Source organism: Canis aureus, chromosome 30 (genome assembly GCF_053574225.1).
Source record: "Canis aureus isolate CA01 chromosome 30, VMU_Caureus_v.1.0, whole genome shotgun sequence".
Classification (NCBI taxonomy): Eukaryota; Metazoa; Chordata; class Mammalia; order Carnivora; family Canidae; genus Canis; species Canis aureus.
This window is the reverse complement of record NC_135640.1, coordinates 15,768,218-15,792,150: the sequence shown is the minus strand read 5'-3', so window position 1 is coordinate 15,792,150 and position 23,933 is coordinate 15,768,218. Positions and strand designations below refer to the sequence as shown.

Here is a 23,933-nt window from a genome sequence, read left to right as displayed (position 1 = left end):
TGCAGTTCCACTAGTGACCTATTTATAATATTCTGAGGGCTATACATAAATATTTTATACTCTATTAAGTTTTTTATGTTCAATGTGTGATGGGATGTTTTAGCTATTATATTCTAAGTTAAACTTATTTTATACTGATAATATTTTAAATTATATTTTTTCAAAGTTTGCACTTTTTATATTTAAAATGTTACATTAATGTTGATTTTGGTGAGTAAAAATAATGACTGCTTAATTTGAAGCTAAGTATAATTGGGAACATGTACACACAGAGGCAGGTTTACCCTCAATATTATTATAAATTAGTTGATAGCTTTTGACATGATTGGGGGTGTTAGCATCACTTTAAGCATTGACTAAATCTGCAATCCTTATGATTACAAATGTATGAAATTTTACGTATGGGAATCTAATCGTATTTATTTTATGTGTATATGTTATTTTGATTTATATTTATAATTTTATCAAGTTGTGCTATTTAAAAATAATTATCGTATTTCTCAACTAATATGAAAGGAGAAGCTTAATCATAAGTTAATTATATATTTGTGCTGGTAAATATTTCAAAAGCACTTTGTCATTCTGACAGATACTCAAGTGTACCTGTATATTCCTTATCTGCTAATTTTCATGGTAGAATTATCCAGGTAAGCTCTTTTCTATTGAATTTCTTATTTGTGGTAGGTAGTCAGATGTATCTTTTTCAGTTGATTGAGGAGCAGCAGATAGTTACCCATACTCCTGCTAAGATGATGATATAACAAGAAGACAGCTTATAAAAAGCATCGTGTGTATATCATGATCAGATTCTTAAAAACTATAATGCCAGTGAAAAACTCAAACTTAAAAATGTCCTCACATTTAATATATTTCCAAATGCAAGTACATTTCATTCCTCCATAGAAGTGTCATATCATGGCTATGTTTTCACCACACCAATAGCTGGCAAACATTTACTTCTGAGTAAACTCAGTAGTTCCATCTGTAGCCAGTTATTTCTATATCAGCTGCTTGGTTGTCAAAATTACTTAACTGATGTTGAAACAGATTATGTTCCTCATTCTGTTAAATAAGTTAATATATGTAAAGCATTTCGACCAGTGCCTGGCATACAGTAAGCAATATAGAATGTTATGTGTTACTTTTTTTTTTCTTCACAAATTTAAGCTTGGTTCTTTGGCAGATTTTAGGATGAGACCATGTAGTTAACTTTCTAGATTTAAAATATTATATACACACTAACACACATCATTTAAATGTTTCTGTCAAAGAAATAACCATGAATTTATTCCAGATTTCAGCAAAATTGTTTATATACATTTTAAAAACACTTCTTCATAGGAAAATCTCATTATAAATTTTACTCTTTATACTAGAAATAAACAATCTCATGTGGTATCTCCTTATGTAAATTTCATAGATCATAATTGTGTACTTTAATACTACTTGTGCTGTAGACAGTATACTTTAGGGGAATGTTTGCCTTGTGATCTTAGAAGTAACTTTGAAAACTTTGTTAATACTTCCTAGATGTCTGCTTTAGAATAAATATCTTAAATATCTTTATATAACATTCCCTTCTTCTGGAAATAATCTTTCTCCAATATAGATGATTTGAGGTGTGTGTATTTATGAATGTTGGAACGCTACATGTTGTAATCTATGGGGATTTGAAAAGATGCTCGTTGAAGCTTTAAATACTAAAGAATTGAAGGAATCCTGCTTTATGCTAGTCAACATGAATTATGGCCCAAGCAACTAAGAGAAAGGCTATATTTAAATTTTGACTGACCCCCATATGGTATGTATAATGGAAAACTACTATAAAGCCTCATGTCAGGAGAAACCATCTTTAATTATATTCCCCCACCCCCAAAACAGTCTATTTTTTCAGATGAAAATTGTAACCTTCAAAGTAGTTTCAAAAGTTCAATTCTAATAAACTTTGATTAGTACCTGCTAAAGCCAATTAAACCATAAGACACACAAAAAGAGAAATTAAACAAGGTATTTTTATTCATCCTATTTTTAAAAAATGGTTATTTTGCGATCACAACACTTTAGTGGAATAAGGTTAGGGTGCCCTTGTTTATTGCTAATCCAGGCTAGCTTTAAAAGTAAATGACCCATTTATGATTTGAGACCATTTTAAGATTAGCTGGGCTTCAACAATGAATGCTAATAAACAAAAAACCATTACAGCTAAATTTTCCTTTACCTTTTTTCCTTCCTGTATCATGATGCATGAATTTACAAAATTAACAAAGAATAGTATAGAATTTTTGGTTAATGGATAGACTTCTATAGACCCCGAAGTAGATGGATTCTAAGCTCTAAAAAAATCAGTAAGTAAGGAAAAAGCAGTGAAGATGTGAGCATACCAAACTCAGTTCTTTCATTCTATATAATCCTACTTGGGATGGAATTTGTTGACCTTAGGAAAACATCTCAGGGGTGGAAACTGAATATAAACTCTCATGTAATATGTTGCCAATAAATTAAGTAACCTCCCCAAAGGCTCCCAGGTAATAGGCAGCCTAAAAAGCAATAGATATGATACAAACTAAATTGTAAACTCTGAAAAAGGACATCTATTCTATAAGTGGGTAAAAATAAAGTGGAGAGAATGGTATCATTGAGAATAGAGAATGGTGCTGATGTCAGTGCAATCATTAAAGGTTAGGCCTGCATCTGAGGGGGGTCTAAACTATTAACTTCTGACCTATATGACTTTGGACAAATTTTTAAATTTCGCTGAGCCTCAGTGGTCTCAGTGATACAACTGAGCTAATAAAATTCACCTCATTCTGTTGGTACAAGAAATAAATGGGAAGTACTTTGATAAATGTTGGGCACACAGTTTTTACTCAAAAACGCAAAATTGTTATTACTGTTTTTATTTTAATTATGTGAAGTTGGACACTGAACTTTTTTTCCACCACTGTGACTTTATTTTATTTTATTTTTTTTTAAAGATTTTATTTATTTATTCATGATAGTCACAGAGAGAGAGAGAGAGAGAGAGAGAGGCAGAGCGAGAAGCAGGCTCCATGCACCGGGAGCCCGACGTGGGATTCGATCCCGGGTCTCCAGGATCAGGCCCTGGGCCAAAGGCAGGCGCCAAACCGCTGCGCCACCCAGGGATCCCACACCACTGTGACTTTAATAGTGTTTAGTTATCTCTGACAATAATTGAGGCTGCAGTAATTTAAGTGACAACCTTTACACAATCCTTTTGTCCATGGAATTTGTTCTTTCTCTCCTTAAATGTGCACTTTGGCTCTTGGTGGCATTCACTGTAGTCTCTCGGATCTCCCTGTGTCCTCTTCAGTCTCTTTAAAGTTGTTCACATTCTGAAATAGATGGATATTTAAAAATTCCTCAGTGGCTCCTCTTTATTATGAGGTTAAGGGAACTGTGTTTATGACAGAGACAAGGCACCCCTGCCTCCTCTGGCACCATGAACCCTGACTCTGGACCCATAAGGTCTTATTTCCTCTGTTTGCAACTCTCCTCTCCCTTTCTCTTTACCTTCAGGACCACCATATCTGGCTGTGCATTTTGTGCAACCTCAGCATTTTTCAGATCTCTTTCCAAGATGGTATATTTTGAAAATATTTAAAGTTATTTATTTGTTTTATGGTACAAAATGTATTTTTTCATAATTGGTGAGGTATAAAACTAGGAATTTCAATTCTTCAAAATCCAAATTCCATCTCTTTCTATTCCTCTCCACTCTTTTTTTTTAAATTTTTATTTATTTATGATAGTCACAGAGAGAGAGAGAGAGGGGCAGAGACATAGGCAGAGGGAGAAGCAGGCTCCATGCACCGGGAGCCCAACGTGGGATTCGATCCCGGGTCTCTAGGATCACGCCCTGGGCCAAAGTCAGGCGCCAAGCCGCTGCGCCACCCAGGGATCCCTCCACTCCATTTCATGTTGGTTCCTTTTAATGCCCATTTCAAAGTCACCTACTATAACCAATACCCAAATTCTAGGCTTTAACAGCATTTATTACAAACTTTTATATATACTTCTATACACTTGATTGTAGCTTATATTCCTCCATTGCAGGACTAAGCTAAGAACTTCTTAATTCCTCCTTATGTCCCAAACTCCCAGTATATGTACCATATGATGGTTTTAGAATATCTTCCTCACTTTAAGGTCTGATATTGTCTCTCCTTGCTCTTCAAAAAAACTCAGAGGCTAATAATTTTTTCCTTAAAGATTTATTTATTTATATGAGAGAGAGAGAGAGAGAGAGAGAGAATTTGTGTGAGCAGGGGGATGGGCAGAAGCAGAGGGAGAGGGAGAGGGAAACAAGCAGACTTCCTGCTGAGCTTGGAGCTTGACCTTTCACTCAATCTCAATACTCTGAGATCATGACCTGAGCTGAAATCAAGAGTCAGTTACTTAACGGACTGAGCCACCCAGGCACCCTGAGGCTAATTTTGTGTATATTTTAGAGAAAATATACAGCATCAGACATATCTGCAATTAGCCCTCCATATTCTCCCCACCTCCCACCAGACTGCACTGAAGGGCGAGGAATGAATCTTGTTCACTTTTGAGCCAACCCCTTGCCCACAAATGTAGTAACAGCCATCTAACCCCTAAGAAAGTGGCATTTAACTAAATACAATGCTTAACTTCATGATAAAATAGAATGTGACATAGACCAAATAGCTATTGTCAGTTTCCAAGGAGAAATTATAATGGATATTAAATTATTCTTTGAAATACTTTAGCCCTTAGAAAAAGATGTATTCTTAACTGTCAAAGAAGCTGTAAGCTGCACTTTTCAAATAAGCAACTATAAGAACTATTCATAACAAAGAGAATTAAACTTTGGAAGCAGTTCCTGCATCCTCTGCCTGGGAAAACATAGGGAATAAAGCATCAGATTTGGTGCCATTTTCAAGCAACATGGTTGAATCAGAATAAAATGAATAATTTAAGGAAACTTATTTTTTGGCTCTAATATCTTCACTAGAGCATCAAGGCCAACCCTTCACTGCTGTCCATTGCCTCCCCCATTCATCTTGAACAACAAAGTTCTACATCAAAGTGATTAGCTGTTGGACATTTCAGCATATTAATATGATATTCCAATTAATTCAAGTGAGGACCATCATTGCTCTTAGAGGCTAATGATCATATAAAGCCATGATTAGTCATGTCAGGTTGAAAATTTTATCAGTCTCATGCTTCTTACATAACTAAATTGTCAGAAAGCTACAATCCTTGAAAGAGAAGACTATTATTTTCCACAATTTCAGGTAAAATGGAAACAAATAGAAATGGCACAAAATAGTAATGAATAAAAATGAGCAAAAGTCAAAGGATGGGAAGGAAGAAATTATTTAGCTACTACTTTGTGTCCTGAGGTAGCAGCTTCACATTCCAAGTCTAAAAATGGTCTGAGGCATCCAAGAGTACTATTCACCAGTTGGCAACACTTCCACCATATGCTCGTCATTTGAGCTTTTTCCTATCACAGGAGAATAAGCTGAAACTAGCCAATCACACCAAATGTGCCTTTCAGAGGAGAGTTCTCTAGTTCACTAAAATAGGAAAATGAACATAGTTAAAAGATAATGAAATTAGTATCAGTAAATTTCAAATTATCTTATAAAAAAGATACAGTTAGGATTTTATGCAACATACTTTTGGTAACTATTTTAAAATACGAAAGCCTCAAACCTCATATTTTCACTAAGAAATAAAAAAATATTGACATGTGTTACATGGAATGCATAATTTGTGCTAACTGAATTGTCAAAATTTGGAAATGTCTTCCATATTTTAGTATGATATATAGCATTGTAACTGGCAGACATTAAAGAAATCAGTGAAATTCAGAGTGCAGTACTTAATTTCTTACAAATTTTTATTTATAAAAGTACATGCAGGGAGATGTATGTATAGTACATATATAATATATGCATTCTTAACATAATAGTGCATATATAGTATATGTAGTACATGTAATGTGACTAGACATAGTTTCACTGCCTTAAGTTATAGAAAAAAAGTCTTAAGGGAAAAAATTTAAAATCTCCCTTTAGGGAGTAAACACATCCCTTTTTAAAGCAGCTTGAATTTACTTCTAAGTTGCTTAAAATCAGGAATCAGATTTCCTAGGACTTACTTGGTCAAACTACTACTAGCTGATTAAGAAAATGTTCTCACCTCGTTGCAGAGTGCTTCTAAGCAAGTCCAGCAAGCACTGACAATGATCAGCTTGTTTGATCTATGGTGGAGAATGAGAACTGTGGAATTCTATAAATTGGCCTATGTACATTCTTTGCAACTTTTCCCATTGATAAGGAGAGTCTGTGTTCCCTTACCCATGGAAATCTTGGTGGATTTGTGACCACTTAGAAGGAAATGATACCGTGTGTCTTCTGAGGCTAGGTTGTAAAAAGGGCTTGCAACCTCTACCTGGTTCTTCTGGATTGCTTGCTTTCAGAATGGTTTTTGGTGTAACTTCCTGGGATCCAAGTGTCATGCTGTGGGAAGTCCATGCCACACGGAGAAGACACATATATAGGTGCTCCAGGTAATAGTTTGAGACTCCGAGTGATTCCAACCCAGGTGCCAAACAAGTGAGCCAAGAAATCTCTGATTCCAGCTACTTTGCTCTTCCCAGCTAAGTCCCCAGACTTTGCAGGTAGGGGCAAGGCTTCCCCTCTGTGTCCTTTTCACGCTCCTGACCCACATGTTCTTGAGCATCATAAAATGTTTGCTATTTTATGCCACCAAGATTCGGGTGTCTGTTAGGTAGCAATACCCAGAAAAAAGCCCCTAATAATTATCAAGGTAGTTTCATATATTAAATTAGTATATTTAGAATTTTACATACAGTTCATTTTATCTTTACCACAAACTAAGAGACTGGTATTTTCAGTTTGCTTACACATGAAAAACTGGAGTTCAGAGAAGTTAAGTTTCTTGAGACTACTCTTAACTTGTGGGGTTGAAATTGAAAACCGTGTTTGCTCATGTCTGAAGGCTTTTTTTTTTTTTCCCCAGCCATGATTATAACAGCCAAAAAAAGGAGCCATCCTGTTTAATGGTTGTTTTAATGTTTCTCAAACTCAGTATCCTAGACATTGTCAAACATGATTCAAATGATCATTCCATAATTTTAGTAAAAAAATTTTTGCATAACATATTCTGGAGGGCAGTTGCTGACTTAATATTTCAGGTAGTCTGATACCGATTTTTAGTAGATGCTTTTGAGGTGCTTTTTGAAAGGATAAATGAAAGAATGAATTATCCAGCTCATAGTAGCTTAGTGGCGGAGTTCCTTGAGTTTTCTAAAAGACTGTTTGATGTCTTCATAAAACAGTATAAAAATTTTTCATTATCATATTTTCTGCTTTTCTGCTCTATTTATCATAAGAGCAGAATTCATTACTTCAAACTAGTAATATCCCTTATTTAAGTGGACAGTTAATACTTGCCAATAATGCCTTAAACTGGAATGCATAGAATGGGGATGCAGAATGAATCAGGGTTCATGAGCTATTTCCAGAAAATAAACTTGAAATGACTGGGCAATAAAAATAGGTGTCTTACAGATCTTATTGAGCTAATATAAGATTTTAAAAGGCAAGACACAGGAAACATTTTTTAATGATTTGGAAGTTAATATTAACAAGAGACTTTTTTATACAAAATTTTATTGAAATATTGCCATCCTTAAAGAAACGGTACTAATGTGTTGAGTGGAGTCTTTTATATTGATGTTTTTCTTTATTACACTAAAAATCAGGTAAGGAAATAAAAATAAGAGTATAATCCATCTTGTTCAATACATCTGAGATTATTGCTAAATTATTAGGTTAGTGACGCTTTTAAGTGAAAAATAGCTTCAGGAAATCATAGGAACTAGTAAGGTTAAGCACTTTAACTGATGGGAACCTGACCCATTTGTCTCAGATCCATCATGACCTAATCTCATATTGATTACATTTCGTAATGGATTATTTCCACATTGTGAAATTTTATAGGGGAAATTTTACTATAAATATAGCAAAACAATTAATGAAAAAAAATTTCTTCTGTAGTGGAAAGTTCCTTTTTTATTAAGTATAATTGACATACTATATTCTGTTAGTTAAGGTATATATTACAGTGACTCAATAATTTTATGCATTATGAAATGATCCCCACCATAAGTCTAGTTACAATCTGTAACCATACCGAGCTATTATAATATTATTGACTGTATTCCCTATGCTGTAATTAGATCCTCATGACTTATTTATTTTAAAACTGGAAGTCTATATTTATTAATCCCCTTTATTTATTTTGCCTTCCCTCCTAATTGTACCCCTACCCTCCTGGCAACCAACGGTTCATTTCCTGTATCTTTGAGTCTGTTTCTGTTTTTATTAATTTATTTTGGTTTACAATTCTACATATAACTGAAACATTATAGTATTAATCTTTCCCTGTTTGACTTATTTCACATAGCTTAATACTCTCTAGGTGCATCCATGCTTTGCAAATAGCAAAATTTCATTCTTTCTTATGATTGAGCAAGATTCCAGTGTGTTTGTATATACTATATATATATATTTTTTTCTTTATTCATCTATTGATGGACACTTAGGTTGTTTCCATATGTTGGCAATTGTAAATAATGCTGCAGTGAACATTGGGATGATGATATGTATATCTCATCAGACTGATGTTTTCACTTTTTCTTTTGGATATATATCTCAAAGTGGAATTGCTGGATCATATCTTAGTTCTATTTTTTAATTTTTTGAGGAGGTTCTCCATACTGCTTTGTATAGTGGCTGCACCAGTTTGCATTCCCACTATAAGTGATTTATGGATTTTCATAAAACAAATACTATTCCCTTAATTTTGAATTTACATATACCTCTTGCTAAATCAAAATTGGATGTGGTTCTTTAAATAGTTGCTTCTTCTCCAGATTCTACTCATCCTAATTCAAGAATCTCAATAATAAATTTGAGCCAGAGTATCCATTGTCATTTACAAAATTAGAAGTTGTGATAACTATCTTGTGAGGAGGAGATGACTGATGGACATGTCATAATCTGAGTTCCATGTAACGATACATTAAGTTACAAAATAAAACCTTTAATTTACTGGGTGTATAACAAGTTTTGCATATTTGTGGTGGGAGAAATAGGAATCAAGGAAGATTAGGTAAAATCATTTATTTATTCTTTTCATAATTTTTAAAAGTTATTTTAAAAAGATTTATCTATTTATTTGAGAGGGGGAGGAGAGAGGAAGAAGAGGGAGAGAGAAACTCAGGCACACTCTGTGTTGAATGTGGAGCCTGCCATGGGGCATGCTCTAATGACCCTGAGATCACAACCTGAGCTAAAACCAAGAGTCAGAGCTTAACTGCACTATGCAGGCACCCCTTTTCATATTTTTATTTAGGCACTATAGATAAGAAATTACATCATTTTGAGGGCTTTATAATATATTTGACACATAGATATATTTGAAAAGTACTATTACTGGTGTCATGAAAAATTATATAGGGGTTAGAATGAGAGCACCAAGGAGAGAGCTTCGTAATTTTACTTGGGATTAAAGTTTAAGGGGCACTATGAATTAATTGAGATGTTTTTATTTTTTATTTATTTAGCTTTTAAAGATTAGAGGGGGCAGAGGGAGAGAATCTTCAAGCTGACTCCCTGTGTGTGTGTGGGGGGGCGGGGGGTGCTGGATACCACAAGCCATGAGATCATGACTTGCTCTGAAACCAAGAGTTGGACACTCAACTGATTGAACCACCTAGGCACCTGTGAGATGTTTTAAAGACAAAACATAATTTTTTAAATTCAAAATTCTCTAATTCATATTTTATCAACAGTTTTGTTTTTCAATATTGAAAATAAATATTAAATGCTTCTTTGGTGTGCTCTTTCTTAACTCCTCTCTGGTTTTTCCCTGCTACCCTTACAGATTAGCAGCCCCTCTACCAACATTTTCTGCCTACACAGTGAAGCTCGTCTTAATTTTAGCATGACTAAAACAAAATAAGGATGATGAATCAACTTCCAGAAGGTCACATCAAGATATTCTAGAAGCAAATTAAAGTGACATTTGCTTAATAAACTCCTTTTATATTCATGTACTGACTTCCCTCTATCAAAATTTAAATATTCAGAGACACTATGATTTAACTAGAAAGTAACACTAACATTTTGAATTCTCCCAATTCTTAATGTCTAAAGATATTAGATTTCACATTTTCCTCAGTTTCAACGAAGACTGTTTTCCTTACTTTCTGCCAATGTCTTTTCATAAAGTACAAAAGACAGATTACTCATGATTTTCTGTTGTGCTGTGTAATTTTTAAAAATGAGATTCAGTACATGGCTTGATAAATTTTTTCCTCTGCATAAGTGTGTCACTCATAATTTCAGAACTTGCTATATAAGTGGTTCTTGGGACAAGTTGGGGGAGTTTCGACATTTCCTCTCACACAAACCATCTTAGAAGAGATGGGACTACTTGGACCATAGCATTAGCCATGATTTGTATATTGCCCAGTGTTTCTGCCCTGGCACAGCAGTTTCTAGAAGAGGAGGGGTGTTTGTTCTTTCAGTATTACATTTAATTAAGAAGAATCCATGCCAGAGCTATCTCCCAGTGTTAATTTGGTTGAAGTCTTTGAATTCACGTGGTATCCATTTCCCAGGTGCACAACCCTGCCAACAGGTGGGTTGGACTAGAAGAGATTGGGGTGTCAGTTGTGTTGCATGTATTAAACTAGAATGTCCTCTCCATCCAGGTTTTGAAGAAGAGAAGCCATCAACAAATCTATCCTTTTCCTAATCGTACAGTGACTTCCCTTAGAGGCCTCACTGCCTTTTCCTCCCATTTGGTCTTGGTCAACCATCAAAGGAGTAAAAATTCTAGGCCCCAGGAGGCCCTCTCCTTAGTAAATTTGTGGGCACAAACAGAAACATGCTCAATGACTAATTCTGTGTTCTAAAAGTGTGTGCTTATTCAGAAATTTTACTGAAGTTTCCTTGTGGCCCAATATAAGGGCAATTTTTTATAATTATACTACTGGCACTTGTAAAGAAGTTGTATACAGAGTTTAGAATATAGCTAATTGATTATGTTTACTGATGTCATTATTCAGGGATCCTTTCTATCTGATTCTTCTACTTAATCAAAAATTCACGTTTCTCTATAGTGTTTCTCCTTGTATTTCTGGAATTTTGGTTCTATATTTTTCAACATTATCTTATTTGGAACATAAAGATTAATTATATATTTATTATAAATTTTATCTTTCAACATTTCAGATTTTCTGAATCAGCCTTTTGTTTTTTAAGATTTTGTTTATTTTTATGAGAGAGAGAGAGAGAGAGAGAGAGAGAATGAACACGAGTTGGGAGAGGGGCAGGGGGAGAAACAGATTCCCCACTGAGCAGGGAGTCCAATGCCTGGCTTGATCTCAGGACCCCAGGATCATGACCTGAGCTGAAGGCAGACGTTTACTGACTGAGCTACCCAGACACCCCTGAGTCAGCCCTTTCTGATACTATTGTTTTGATTCTGCCTTTTTTCCTTTATTTCTCATGTCATGTCATTGTCCATCATCTTGTTTGTAGCTGTAGTTAGTCTTACTGGGTTCACATGCTATAGTTATGGTGTATCTTCATGTGTTTTTACAACAAATTTTAATGGCCTGTTTTTTCATAAGTTTCTTTTCTTCATTGTTTGTTATAATAGGTAGTTCTGCCAAATTTCTGACATATGAGTTTTTTTTCCCCCTAAGGCTTTTTGTTTTGACTCCATCTATGCCATATTGTTTCATTGCTATGCTGTACATAATTTTTTTACCATTTGCCAGTAATTTGAAAGAATAGAAGATTTAAAAAAATTTCATGTTTAAGTTTATACTTCTAAATGATATATTTAAACATATATTCCTCAAATTTCAACATTATAATGAAACAATACTTTGAAAAATGAAGAATGTTTACACATCTTTTCTGCCCCTTCCTTGGGGGTAAATATATATTGAAATCTTGACCATAGATTATTGACCTTGTTAAGCTACATCCTGTTTTGTTCCTTTTATGTACAATCTTTTTTTTTAAAGACTTAATTATATTTGCTAATACAAAATTAAGATCAATATATTTTTTTTCTCTAATGCATTTATTTGTGAATTCTTAATTTTGATTGTTTCCCATTTTCAAACGGACTTGTTAAGAGAAGGGTACCTGGGTGACATCCTTCCTGAGTTTTATTCTTACTATGCAATGCTTTTCTATGATCTGTGAATACGTAACTGCACTGGACATACAATTATTTTGTTCTCAGATTAAAACTTTGTAGAGATTTTTTTCACTTGCCTTTTGGCATTGAGGATTCTGAGATGAAACCTAGGAAACAATCATAATGACTAATTCTAGTACATTTATTAAATGTCAAGGGTAAGGAAAGAATATTAAAAACCATCTAACACATCCAGGGAGAAGGATGAGGTCACTAGAAAAAATTTCTGCATCCAACTTTTAACTTTTGCATTTGTTCAAATTGTTTGTATTTAGTCACTATTTGGAGGGTTTATATGAAGTTATTTTCTTTTTTCTAAGTAAAATTATTTTGATTTGTGAATATTGTAGTTGATTTGGTGCTGCTCAAGGAAAGATGCTCTCTAGTAAGAAATACTACCATTCTTCTCAAGAGTTGTATTTTCTCCTTTTAATACAAATAACCTAAAAAATAATAACAACTAAGTTTATCACAAAAATCTGTCTTCAACAGTATTTTTAAAAAATTACATCTTTAAGCAAATAAAATTTAGCTTGTCTGAGCTCTTGGAGTTTTTTGATGGAAAAACAGGTCCAGAGATTAACCTATGTATTACATTTTTTGCATAGATAATGTCAACTCCAGGAATATAACAAGGTTTTTATGCTACCACCCACAATTTTATCTTCCATTCAAATATATTTGTGTGTAAATGTATATAATATGGCTGGTAGAAAAAAAATACCAATTTTTAATGAATTATGACTCAAATGTAAATGAAATTTATTGTGATTATACTGGATTCTGATATTTTGCATGTGATGTTCCCAACTACTGGGAGTGTTGTAGATGGAGCCCTTCATTGTCAACCTTCTTCTAGAATTTCCTTGGCTGTAGAGAGTTGCCTCACCCATGGTCACAACTCTTCCCAGAATAGCCTCACCCAAAGACTGATATATGGTGTATAAAGGCCCATTTGTCTAATCCCAATTCAGAAACTTCTGAAGGGCCATCTGATCTCCAGAACTCCCTGAGGTTCACTTGAGGGCTTTGTTGAGATTGCATCACTGCTCATCTTCTCTCTCTGCACATATTGCTTCTTCTTTTTTCCCTTCTATAGGTTTTAATCTGTAGGGCACTGCCTAATAAACTTCTTGTACCTTATTTTTCATTTCAGATTCTTGGGCAACCCAACCAAATTTGAGGATTAAAAAACAACTCTCTTTGGTACTAATATAGTTGGATTTATTTTTTCTTATAGCCCGAATCTATTTTCAACTTCAGCACAGGAGTACAAAAGAACATGCTTTCAGTCCCTGGGGTTTATTTGATTTTATCTTTGTGGAGCTTGTTGTGCAGTCAATAAGCATTTGTTGTCCAGATTCTTTGCCAAATGCTAGTGATTGAGTATTATGGACAAAGCTATAGAACTCTGACCTACTGAAATATTATTAAAAAGTCTCTCCTGGATAAAAATCAGTAATCACATAAATAGGCAAGATTTTCATAGTATAATAATTACTATGAATGGAAACATGAAAGAGATTAAAGAAAGGGGGTTGACCTTAGAGTGAAATAAGCTAGGATTAAGAAAGGTCACTTTGAGGAAATGACATACAAGCTAAGGACTAAGAGGTGAAAAGAACGCAAGACAATTCCAAGGAATGAGAAGAGTTCAATACTGAAGTTCAATATGGCTATAGTATGACAAACAAGAGAAGGATGCATGATAGGAGGTAGTAGACATGATTAAAATTAGGGGCTCTGATGTAGAGTGTGGGTTTCTTCCATGAGCATTGGGGAGATTCTGAAAGGTTTAAACAGGGCAGTGACATGATGCAATTACTTTAAAAAATGATTACTCTTGGGCAGCCTGGGTGGCTCAGTGGTTTAGCGCCACCTTTGGCTCAGGGTATGATCCTGGAGACCGGGGATCAAGTCCCACATCGGGCTCCCTGCATGGAGTCTGCTTCTCCCTCTGCTTGTGTCTCTACCTCTCTGTCAATCTGTTTCTCATGAATAAATAAATAAAATCTTAAAAAGATCACTCTTTTTGCCAAGTAGAGAAAAGATAGTGGTGGTCGTGGTGGGGGGGACGGATTGGAAATGAGCAGGTATGTTAGGGGCCCACTGCAATACTGAACCTAGGAGTTGACAGTGGTTCAAATTAGCATGATTCTTACAGAGACAGAGTTGCAAGAATGCATTAGAGATATATTTTCAAGTTTGCAGTGGTAGGACTACAGATTGGATATGCACAGGAAGATGTTGAAGGAAGGGATGACTATGAGTATACTTAGCATGTAGGGTTGAGAAACTGGGTGTGTGGTGGGGCCATTCATGAAAAGGCTCCAGGACAGCAAGGAGGTTTCAGAATTATTTGGGAAAGTAGGAGAGGCTGGGCTCTGGATCCCACATGAAGGGACTTACAGTAGAAATAGTGACAGTTCTGTTGAATAGAGTAGGGTAGAAAAGAGTACAAATGCAAATTTGTTAAATAGCTTTACAAAGGGGTGCCTGAGTGGTTCAGTTAGTTAAGCATCTGCCTTTGACTCAGGTTATGATCTTAGGGTCCTGTGACAAAGCCCAGTCAGTGTCAAGCTCCCTGCTCAGTGAGGAGTCTGCTTGGGATTCTCTCTCTCCCTCTCCCTCTGTCCCCCCTCCACATTTGCTCTCTCTCAAATAAATAAATAAGATCTTTAAAAAACATAGCTTTATAGATTTCAATAGAACATGAAGTAGTGCCTAGCCCAATCTTTGAATTATGGAGATGAGCAAACTGAGGCTCAGAAACTATAAACAACTTATCAAAATCATATAGCAAGCCAAGGAATATTTTGCCCATTTGGTTATACAATGTTTACTAAAATAGTTCTAATTATTTTAGAGGTTTTATTTACTTCCTAAAATTTACAGTCATAAATAAAATTTTGTTTAAAAATTCTTTCCATTTTTCACTTTGCTTTATCATAACTTTATGTAAAATCCAATTCAAAGATTATATTGAAATTGAGCTCCTGAATTTTACATTGACAATGCATCCTGAATGAAACTCCAAGTGATAAATGTTTAGAAAAATCCTTTTGATAAAGATAATTTTAATTAGTGGAAAGTTAAAAGATTTATAATATTTACATATAAGTATCATTTTTTAAAAAGTCTGTTTTTTAAAAAAAGTCTGTTTATACACGCAGCCAGACTTTTAGTAATCGTATGCATGTCGTGAAAATATTTTTCAAGAGAAATGAAATTAGAAATGTTGAAGTATTATGGGAAAAAAATCTTTGCAAGGATAAAAAGATCTATCCTCTTATAAAGGATTGCTTTAGCTACTTTGACAGGTGGAGGTGAAAAAGAAGTTAAACACATATCCACATGATTTGCAAATGTGTGCTTAGAAATATCTTATAGTTGAAAACAGAATTGTATTACTACCTTTGTAGGGTTTTTTCTTCTCCTCCATATTTATGTGACTGTCATCTATAGAGATTATGGGAATTTTAAAAATAGCTGAGAGTTAAGAAATACCACAATAGTACTTTACTGAATATATAATAAAACGTTTCCATCCTCTAAAAACCTTTTAAAAATGTACCATTATTAGTATAGTTAGGTGAGGGTACTTCACATGTTCACATTTTCCTGTTTCTTTGGTTAAGAATCCTTTTACGATCTTGAGGATGATGTTGTGATGATTTTTAGCTTATTTTCATTTGTTCTTTCATTGCTCATCTTAATGTATTTACATTTTATGTGTTGAAATGCTTTTTTTGGTAAATATTTTATACAGAAATGTGAAAAGTACAACTACATAAATGAGTATAGATTGTCATTTATGTCACATAGAAGTTTAAATATAATTTTACTTTATCCAGTATTTACTTTTTTGGTTTCTGAGGTTCTCATCATTGATACGTAATATAATTTTCCCAAGTGTGTCTTAAAATATCCAAATGCTGCTAATCATTTCCTGTAATACTCTTAAGGGATATTAGTGGAGATGTAAAAATGATTCATAGAGAAAATTAGGCCCCTGAATTGAAGATTGTGTTCCTACTATGGACTAACAAAGATAATACACATAATAGAGGAATAAAGATAATATATACCCTCGAGGAACAACAACAACAAAAAATTTGCCACAGCCTGGGCTGTGTAACCTCAGGCCAATTTCACAGTGTGTCTAGACCTTATCTCCTTCATCTCTAATAAGAACCTTTTGACAAATGTCATTTAATAGGTCTTTTCAAGCCTTTCTACTTTTAAGATTCTAGAATGTCTGCTCTGGGTGGGAGATGGCAGTATCTTTATTTACATACTGAATTCCATGTGAAAATATTAAAATAGAATTTTTCTGTTCGGGTAATATTTTGCATTTTTCTCAGTCTCCTAGGGGGATTTATGCAGTTTCCTCAGAAACCAACTGATAGAATGGGAGACGAGTCATGTGATAGGAGCCAGGGATCAAGGAAAAACAACACAAGGGTGCTTTGGGGAAAATACAGTAAGGCTGGGGAATACTCCTCTCCAACAAAAAGACGAAGGTCAGAACCCTACCCCTTTATAAGCTCTCCTTTAAAATATCTGGCTACACAGAAGTCCTACTCACTGCTGGGCTTAACATAAATCCTGTTCATGTGCACTGTCCTATGGGAAAAGAAGAATATAGGGGGAGGTGCAGTCTAAGAAATGAGTAATAATATCTAGTAGACATTCCTAGACTGTAAATCTTTACATATCTCTGAGCCTAATTAGGTGATTTATTGTCCCATAATGCACAGTGAATCATATAGACACTTCTTTGTGATCACACTGCAGAATGGAACTAAATACTAAATACCAAATAGAATTCCTGTGATTCTTACAGATGTCATTCATGTGGCATATTTATGCTCATTTTTTTTTCTTATACAGCAATTCATATTCTCTGCTTTTAGGCTGTTTATGAAATTTGGGGGTAATTTAAATACTATATTATTCCATTGAGAAGTGCTGGGTAGAAATTCTAAGTAGAAAGACTAACTTGTTTTATCCTAAATAGCTTTGCCATAAAAATTTTGAAAACAAGGAACAGGCGGGTGGCTCAGCAGTTGAGTGTCTGCCTTCGGCCCAAGGCATGATCCCGGAGTCCTGGAATCAAGTCCCACATTGGGCTCCCTGCATGGAGCCTGCTTCTCCCTCTGCCTGTGTCTCTGCCTTTTCTCTGTGTATTTCATGAATAAATAAATAAAATCTTAAAAAAATTGAAAACAAAACAAAAAACCCCACAAACCTCTGACTCTTTTTAGCATTTGAGTATTTTTGGAGCTAATTCATCACAGTTTCTCATGGATGATATTTGGTATTGCCTTTATTAATCTATAATACACTGTGTTCCAAAAATTATTGGCGAGGCTTAAAAAATCAGCCATGCATAAATAAAGTTAATGAAATAGAAAGGAAACCACAGTCAGGAAATGGAAAGTAGAAGCAAATGTATTAACTGTGAGTTAAACAGGATTTGGGCTTTGGTGTGAGGCAGCCAGAGTTAAAAAATCTTGTCTGTGATTTACTAGTTCTGTGACCTTGGAGAAGTTACTTAAAATTTCTTAGTCCCAGTTTACTAGATGATATTAGTGGCAACTTCATAGAATTATACCAAATATTGTATAAAAGACTTTGCTCAGTATCTAGAAGAGCACGATTATAAGAATTATAAGATTATTAAGTTGTATTTTTGTTAGTATTACCATTATTATAATAATTGTGGTATATTCCTTTGGGCATATAGGAAATTTGGGCATAAAGGGAATTTTACAACAGGGCTCTCAATCTTAATATATGAATCACTTGGGTCTTGTCAAAATGCAAATTCTGATTTAGTAGGTATGGTTTTTGAGAAGCACCAAGGGACGCTGATGCTGTTGCTACACAGACCACACTTTGTGTAGTAGTGAATCTATATGTATAGGTTGTCGTGATTTCATTAGAAGTAAAACTATGTCGGTTTCTCAAAACGGAATTATAGGTTTAAATACTGATCATTATGTTTTAATTTATCATTTCTCTCTCACCATTATAGGTATAATTTGGACTCAAAGTCAGCAAAGAAAAATTTGGAATAATCTTCCTATGTTCATTCATTCAACCATACTGGGTTACTGATTACTTGCCGTAGGAGATAGAAAGATGACTTTGACATAGCTCCTCAAGAATCTATCCTGCTATAAGCCTTTTTTCAGAGTAATAAAAAGATTTACATAAGTAACAATAATTCAAGAGAGAAACTGTAAAGTGCAAAAAAAAATCTAGACAAAGTGATAGAGGTGTTCAGAGTAGAGGGAAATGATCCCCAAATAACATGTACATGTAATATTAATTTAGCTATTTTTTCTAGGCAGCCCTCAGCCAACTGTCAAAAGTGAATTTGGAGCCATTCTCATATCTTGCCTTTAGTTGCTATATCTTACTATTTCTTGAAGTTTTCAGTTTTTTTTTATGTAATAATAGCAAACACTTGGTGCATGCTATGTATCTGAAACTATTCTGTGTGCTTTATTTATGTAGATTAATAAATACCACAAGCTATGAAGTAGTTATTTTCCTCATTTTACAGATAAAGAAATTAAGAAACAGAATCATTAAATTAACTCAAGTTTCTGAAATAGCCCTCATTAGGCTTGTTTATCCCCTTCCAAATTGTAATGACCTATTGGAGCCTGTTCTCTTCGAGGTCCCCTCCTGCTTTGCTCCATTCTTTTCATTCTTGCCGTCATAGTTGACCTCTCAATTCTTTTGAGTAACTAATGTTGCAAGATGATTCCATCCTTTCATGAGCACAGCAGATCTTCAGATATGTTTGTTATATGAAGCAAATGGACAAATATACAAATGGATGCTAAACTTTATAAAAGATATAATAGTCTAAAGATTTATTTATTCCTCTGCCAAATATATTTATTTTTAGTAGCAAATCTCTGACACATTCAAAGGCATGACTCCAGGGGTGAAAATCTTGCTTGTGGGAGAAGATGTTAGGTTGTAGTATGTTCTAGTAATAACTCACTTTAATAGCACTGAGACATGCTCCTCTTTCTCCCACATGCTGATCAACACAGTATATTTTATTTTTTGAGATGTAAATGAATGCCTCTTTTATTCAGGAAAAAAAAAGGTATGGGCTTTGGAGTGAGGCAGGCAGAGTTAAAGATTTGATCCTGTAGAGGACCTTTGCTAAGTTTTCTATTATTTTGATGTTATGATTTAAGTTTATGGACAATGTTTTGAGTTATGAATCATGACCTTTTTCAGATCCACTCAGAAAAGCAGGTTGTTTTTTCCTCTTTTAGAAACTTTTTGATTTTTGTGGAATATTTTTGCTCCCACTGCATTTATTTATTTATTTATTTATTTATTTATTTATTTATTTATTTATTTATTATATGAGAGAGAAAAGAGAAGACAGAGAGAGAGAAAGGGCAGAGGGAGAGGGAGAGAGAATCTTAAGTAGGCTCCACACCTGGAGCAGAGCTCCACACAGGGCTGGATCCCACAACTGTTACATCATGATCTGAGCTGAAGTCAAGAGTCAGATGCTTAACTGACTGAGCTACTCAGATGCCCTGCTTACTTATTTCTATTCCCTTTCCTTTTTTTTTTTTTTTTTAAGATTTTATTTATTTATTCATGAGAGACACAGAGAGAGAGAGAGACAGAGGCAGAGACACAGGCAGAGGGAAAAGCAGGCTCCATGCAGGGAGCCTTATGCGGGACTTGATCCCGGGACTCCAGGATCACGCCCTGGGCCAAAGGCAGGCACTAAACCACTGAGTCACCCAGGGATCCCCTCTATTCCCTTTTCTAACACTACTTCACGAACACTTGTACACAAATAAAATTGATAAAAATTGATAAAATAGAAAAAAATTAAAAACATTTTAGACAATTTTGGTCATAAAAAATGACCAGATATGAGCTGCTTTAGTCGTTCTAGGGCCTTGACTGTCAGTCCTGTCTCTAATATTTCAGAGATCCTGATCTGAGATTCTATGACAGCCCCTTGGATATTCTTCCAAGCATATTCTCCCTTGTTTCCTCTTCTTTTTTTCTGATATAAAAGTGAATACTTGCAAGCTGAAATCCAATCAAATATGGACACATCTTACTATGTGCTGTCACCAGTAAAAGTACCTAAGGGATTTTATCATAAACTAAAGGCAAACAGACATTCCAGAAATGAACTAGAGTATGAGGTTGGCTCATGGTAAGAAAACTTCACCAGATAGTTGTTTGGTACAAACATTTTCACCAGAAAATGCATTAGACTCAGCCAAAAATAAGAATCACTTTAGGGAAAAATAGAATGAAGTATGTGAAAGTGTCATATTCTCTGCTCAGATTAATACTGTTCACGATGTTGAAAGGTTTGTGGTCTTGCCTTTGAGGAAGTTAAAAGGTCAGAAACCACAAAGATGTATGTGTACTGTCATATGCACAGTTACTAATTGTTCTCATTATTTCCATAATGAGATGTACTATTTCAACAGAGACCCTCTTGAGAGTTCCTTTTAGTGTTTTCAGTCAGGCAGCTGTTTTGCTTTCATGTTATGGTCTTAGCCAATAAGTTCAGATAGACTTTTCATTTATTCAGCAAGAATGTATGATTGTTATTCCATTATTACACTGTAAACTCCATACAGTCAAGGGCCATATCAAGTTTGAACATCTTTGTGTACTCCATATCTTGCAGAGGGTTTAAAAAGAGTTAGCACAGGCACACATGTTTTTTTTTTGAAGAAATGAAGGAAAGAGTAAATCAAGTTTAAACAAATTCTTTAGGCCCATCTCTGGTGCAGAGCTTAAGATTGACAATGTATGAAAAAATAATATTCAGACAAAATCTTTCTCCTTTAGAAGCTTATTGTCTGGTGGAACATATGAAACATATACACATAAAATTTTAAGGAGAAATAATTAGGCCTTTGTAAGTATATGAAAATTTAGTATAAATCTGTTCAACACATTTTTTAAAAAAAGTTATGTAATGAGATTGATAAAAAAGTTTATAGTTGGACAGAACTATAAAAAATTGAGGATAAGCATTGCAAAGAAAGAACAAATAACATGTTGTTAACATCTGAATGAAGAATTATACTTGTCAGACAATTCAGAAAGATTTTCTGGGTACATGTACACTGAGTATTTAAGGGTAGATATGATATTATGCCAATATGAGTAAATATTCAGATAGGATTAAAAATATAAGTATATATTCAAGTGTACATTGAAGTGTATGTTCAATTAGAAGGAATAATGATTAAAAACATAGAATGCAGTTAGTCATACTTTGATTATAGTCTTTTGTGATTATTTATGAGCAAGATTAATTCTTAGTTAATTAGTGGTTAGTGTTGATATATAGTTGCTTTAAGATTTCTCACCTCCCATGAACCAAAGATTTCTCTTTTACCCCTACATTTCCTTGAAAATAGGAGAAATAAAGCCCTCATTGAATAATTTCTGGAATGAAGCATAGGATGAATAATCAGGCTAGATTAGGTTATAAGAAATCTGACTGTACTTCTTAATACTTCTATCTCTACCAAGATAAATATAGAACTTGTAGTATTTCATACCATAGGAGGAATTCTTATCATTTGCCTGAGGAAGAAGTACATCATGACATATTAGTAAAGAAATCAATTGAATTACTTACTTTATTAACACTATATTTATATAGGTTCAAGTAAATTTAACTGTCAATGCTATCTAATATGCTGGAAGTTAGATTTTTATCATATAAAGTTTTTGAAATAAATGCCTACTGAAAATTAAAAAGAATATTAAGGATTTGTGTAGTGTGCATTCTAAATGGGAAACAAGTGTGTTGTTGGTTTACTAGGACTTTTTCCCTTCCATTATAAGCTTCTTGGGAGAGCCAATATTTGACCTCTCTTTTTCAGGGTGGAAAATTCAACTCACATGTGGATGACAATTGATTCTGAAGATTTTAAACAGTATTTACCTTTTCTAATTCTGAGTATTGTTATTTTATAAGTAATCACACGGTGAACATGCATTTGAACTGTCGTTTCTTGGATTGTTTGACTATTGATAAGTCTTACACTGTGATTGAAGATATTCATTAGGCTCCTGATGTATATTTGTTGATAGTTCTTTTATCTTTATTGGTTCCCTTGCACAGTATTAAAGATGTGGTGAGACATTGTACACAAGGTATAGATTGTGGGATATACAGATTTCAGTTGTTATTTAGGTTCAGAAACATAGTATCTCTGTGACCTTGAGCAAGTTACTCCGTCTCTACTTCTTAAACTATAAAATAGAGTTGCTAATACTGCTTTATAGAATTGTGGTAAAGATTAATCAAGGGGGAAAAGGAGGCTATTAAACAAAGAGCCTGGCATTTAATATGTAACCCTTGACTTCCCTTAGGGATCTGTGTTGTCATGACTAGGAGATTACTAGTTCCGATTAAAGAGCCCTAAGTACACCCCAAATATGTCAGAATAACCACACTGAATCTTATACCACTTTTTACACTTCTTAGTCTTAGAATCTAGCCAAGTTATTGTCTCTGTATAGAGAATAATGTTAATACAAATATGTTCTCAAATCCTTTTTTCTTTCTTTCTTTCTTTCTTTCTTTCTTTCTTTCTTTCTTTCTTTCTTTCTTTCTTTCTTTCTTTCTTTCTTCTTTCTTTCTTTCTTTCTTTTTTTTTTTTTTCTTCTTTTACTTTTTGGCACCTGTGAATTACTGGAGACTTTAGGAGTAAGTCTGAGGGTATTGATTAAACTGACAAGGGGGTGTTAGATGCTAGCAGGGCACAGCTGGTCGCCTCTTCCAGCCCATTTCTCCGCTGGCTTCGCGAGGCAAATCTGCAGCCCTGCTCTTGGGACTTCAGCGTCTCAGGAGGGGACTTGCGCGCCCCGCCTGCCCGGGAGGGGCCCGGAGCCTCTTCATCAGCACCACGGACAGCTCGTGCGCTTGGAGGAGGGAGGCTGGGAGGACTCCTCTCTGCGCCACCGCCAGGAGGAGGGAGTGCAGTAGCGGCAGGCGGGGAGGAGGAGGAGAAAGGAAGGACAGCTCCGGTGGGGAGTGGAGGAAATCTGGGAGCTGCTAGAGCAGCAGGTCCGGGGGGAGCTGCTCAGCTGCACTGCTTCCATTATTCAGGCGGACTCTGCTGAGCTTCTCAGGGCTGCTTCCCGGTCCCTCTGGGCGGAGGCTGCCGTCTAGACCTGACTCCAGGTGAGTTAGGCAGTGAGCTGTACTGAGAGGGTCTCGAACTAGACGCTGGAATTGGCGAGCTTGTTCAGCTCCCCAAACACTGCTGGCTTTACAAATTACCCAAAGTCATGACTGACTGGTTTTGGCGAGGCTGCGAATGCTGAGGGTGGGCGGATGGGCGGTGGGCAGTTGCGATCTTCACTGCAAGGATGAGGGGATTCGGATGGAATTCAGCTGAAGTGACTGGATTTTAGGAAATGTCCCCAATTGCATGCGTTATATGTGTTTATATGCAAGCTTTTGAGAGGGTCATTTGTTTTTCTGGCTACCCACTTTGTCCTTCTGTTCCTCCTTCCCCTTGGCTTCTGCCCAATTTTACAACTCCAGTCCAAGGATCGGAAAGGTGTGGAAGTAGGGGGTC

General features: G+C 35.0%; 1 protein-coding gene across 1 annotated transcript in view; it reads left to right on the top strand.

Moving 5' to 3' along the window:
* Nucleotides 1-23,316: 23,316 nt before the first annotated feature.
* The window catches only part of ROBO2 (roundabout guidance receptor 2), a 1,635,852-nt gene continuing 1,635,235 nt past the window's right edge, over nt 23,317-23,933 (top strand). Inside the window, exon 1 of the mRNA XM_077878775.1 lies at nt 23,317-23,533. The gene's annotated coding sequence lies outside the window, so the exon portion shown is untranslated. The remainder of the gene's footprint in view (nt 23,534-23,933) is intronic.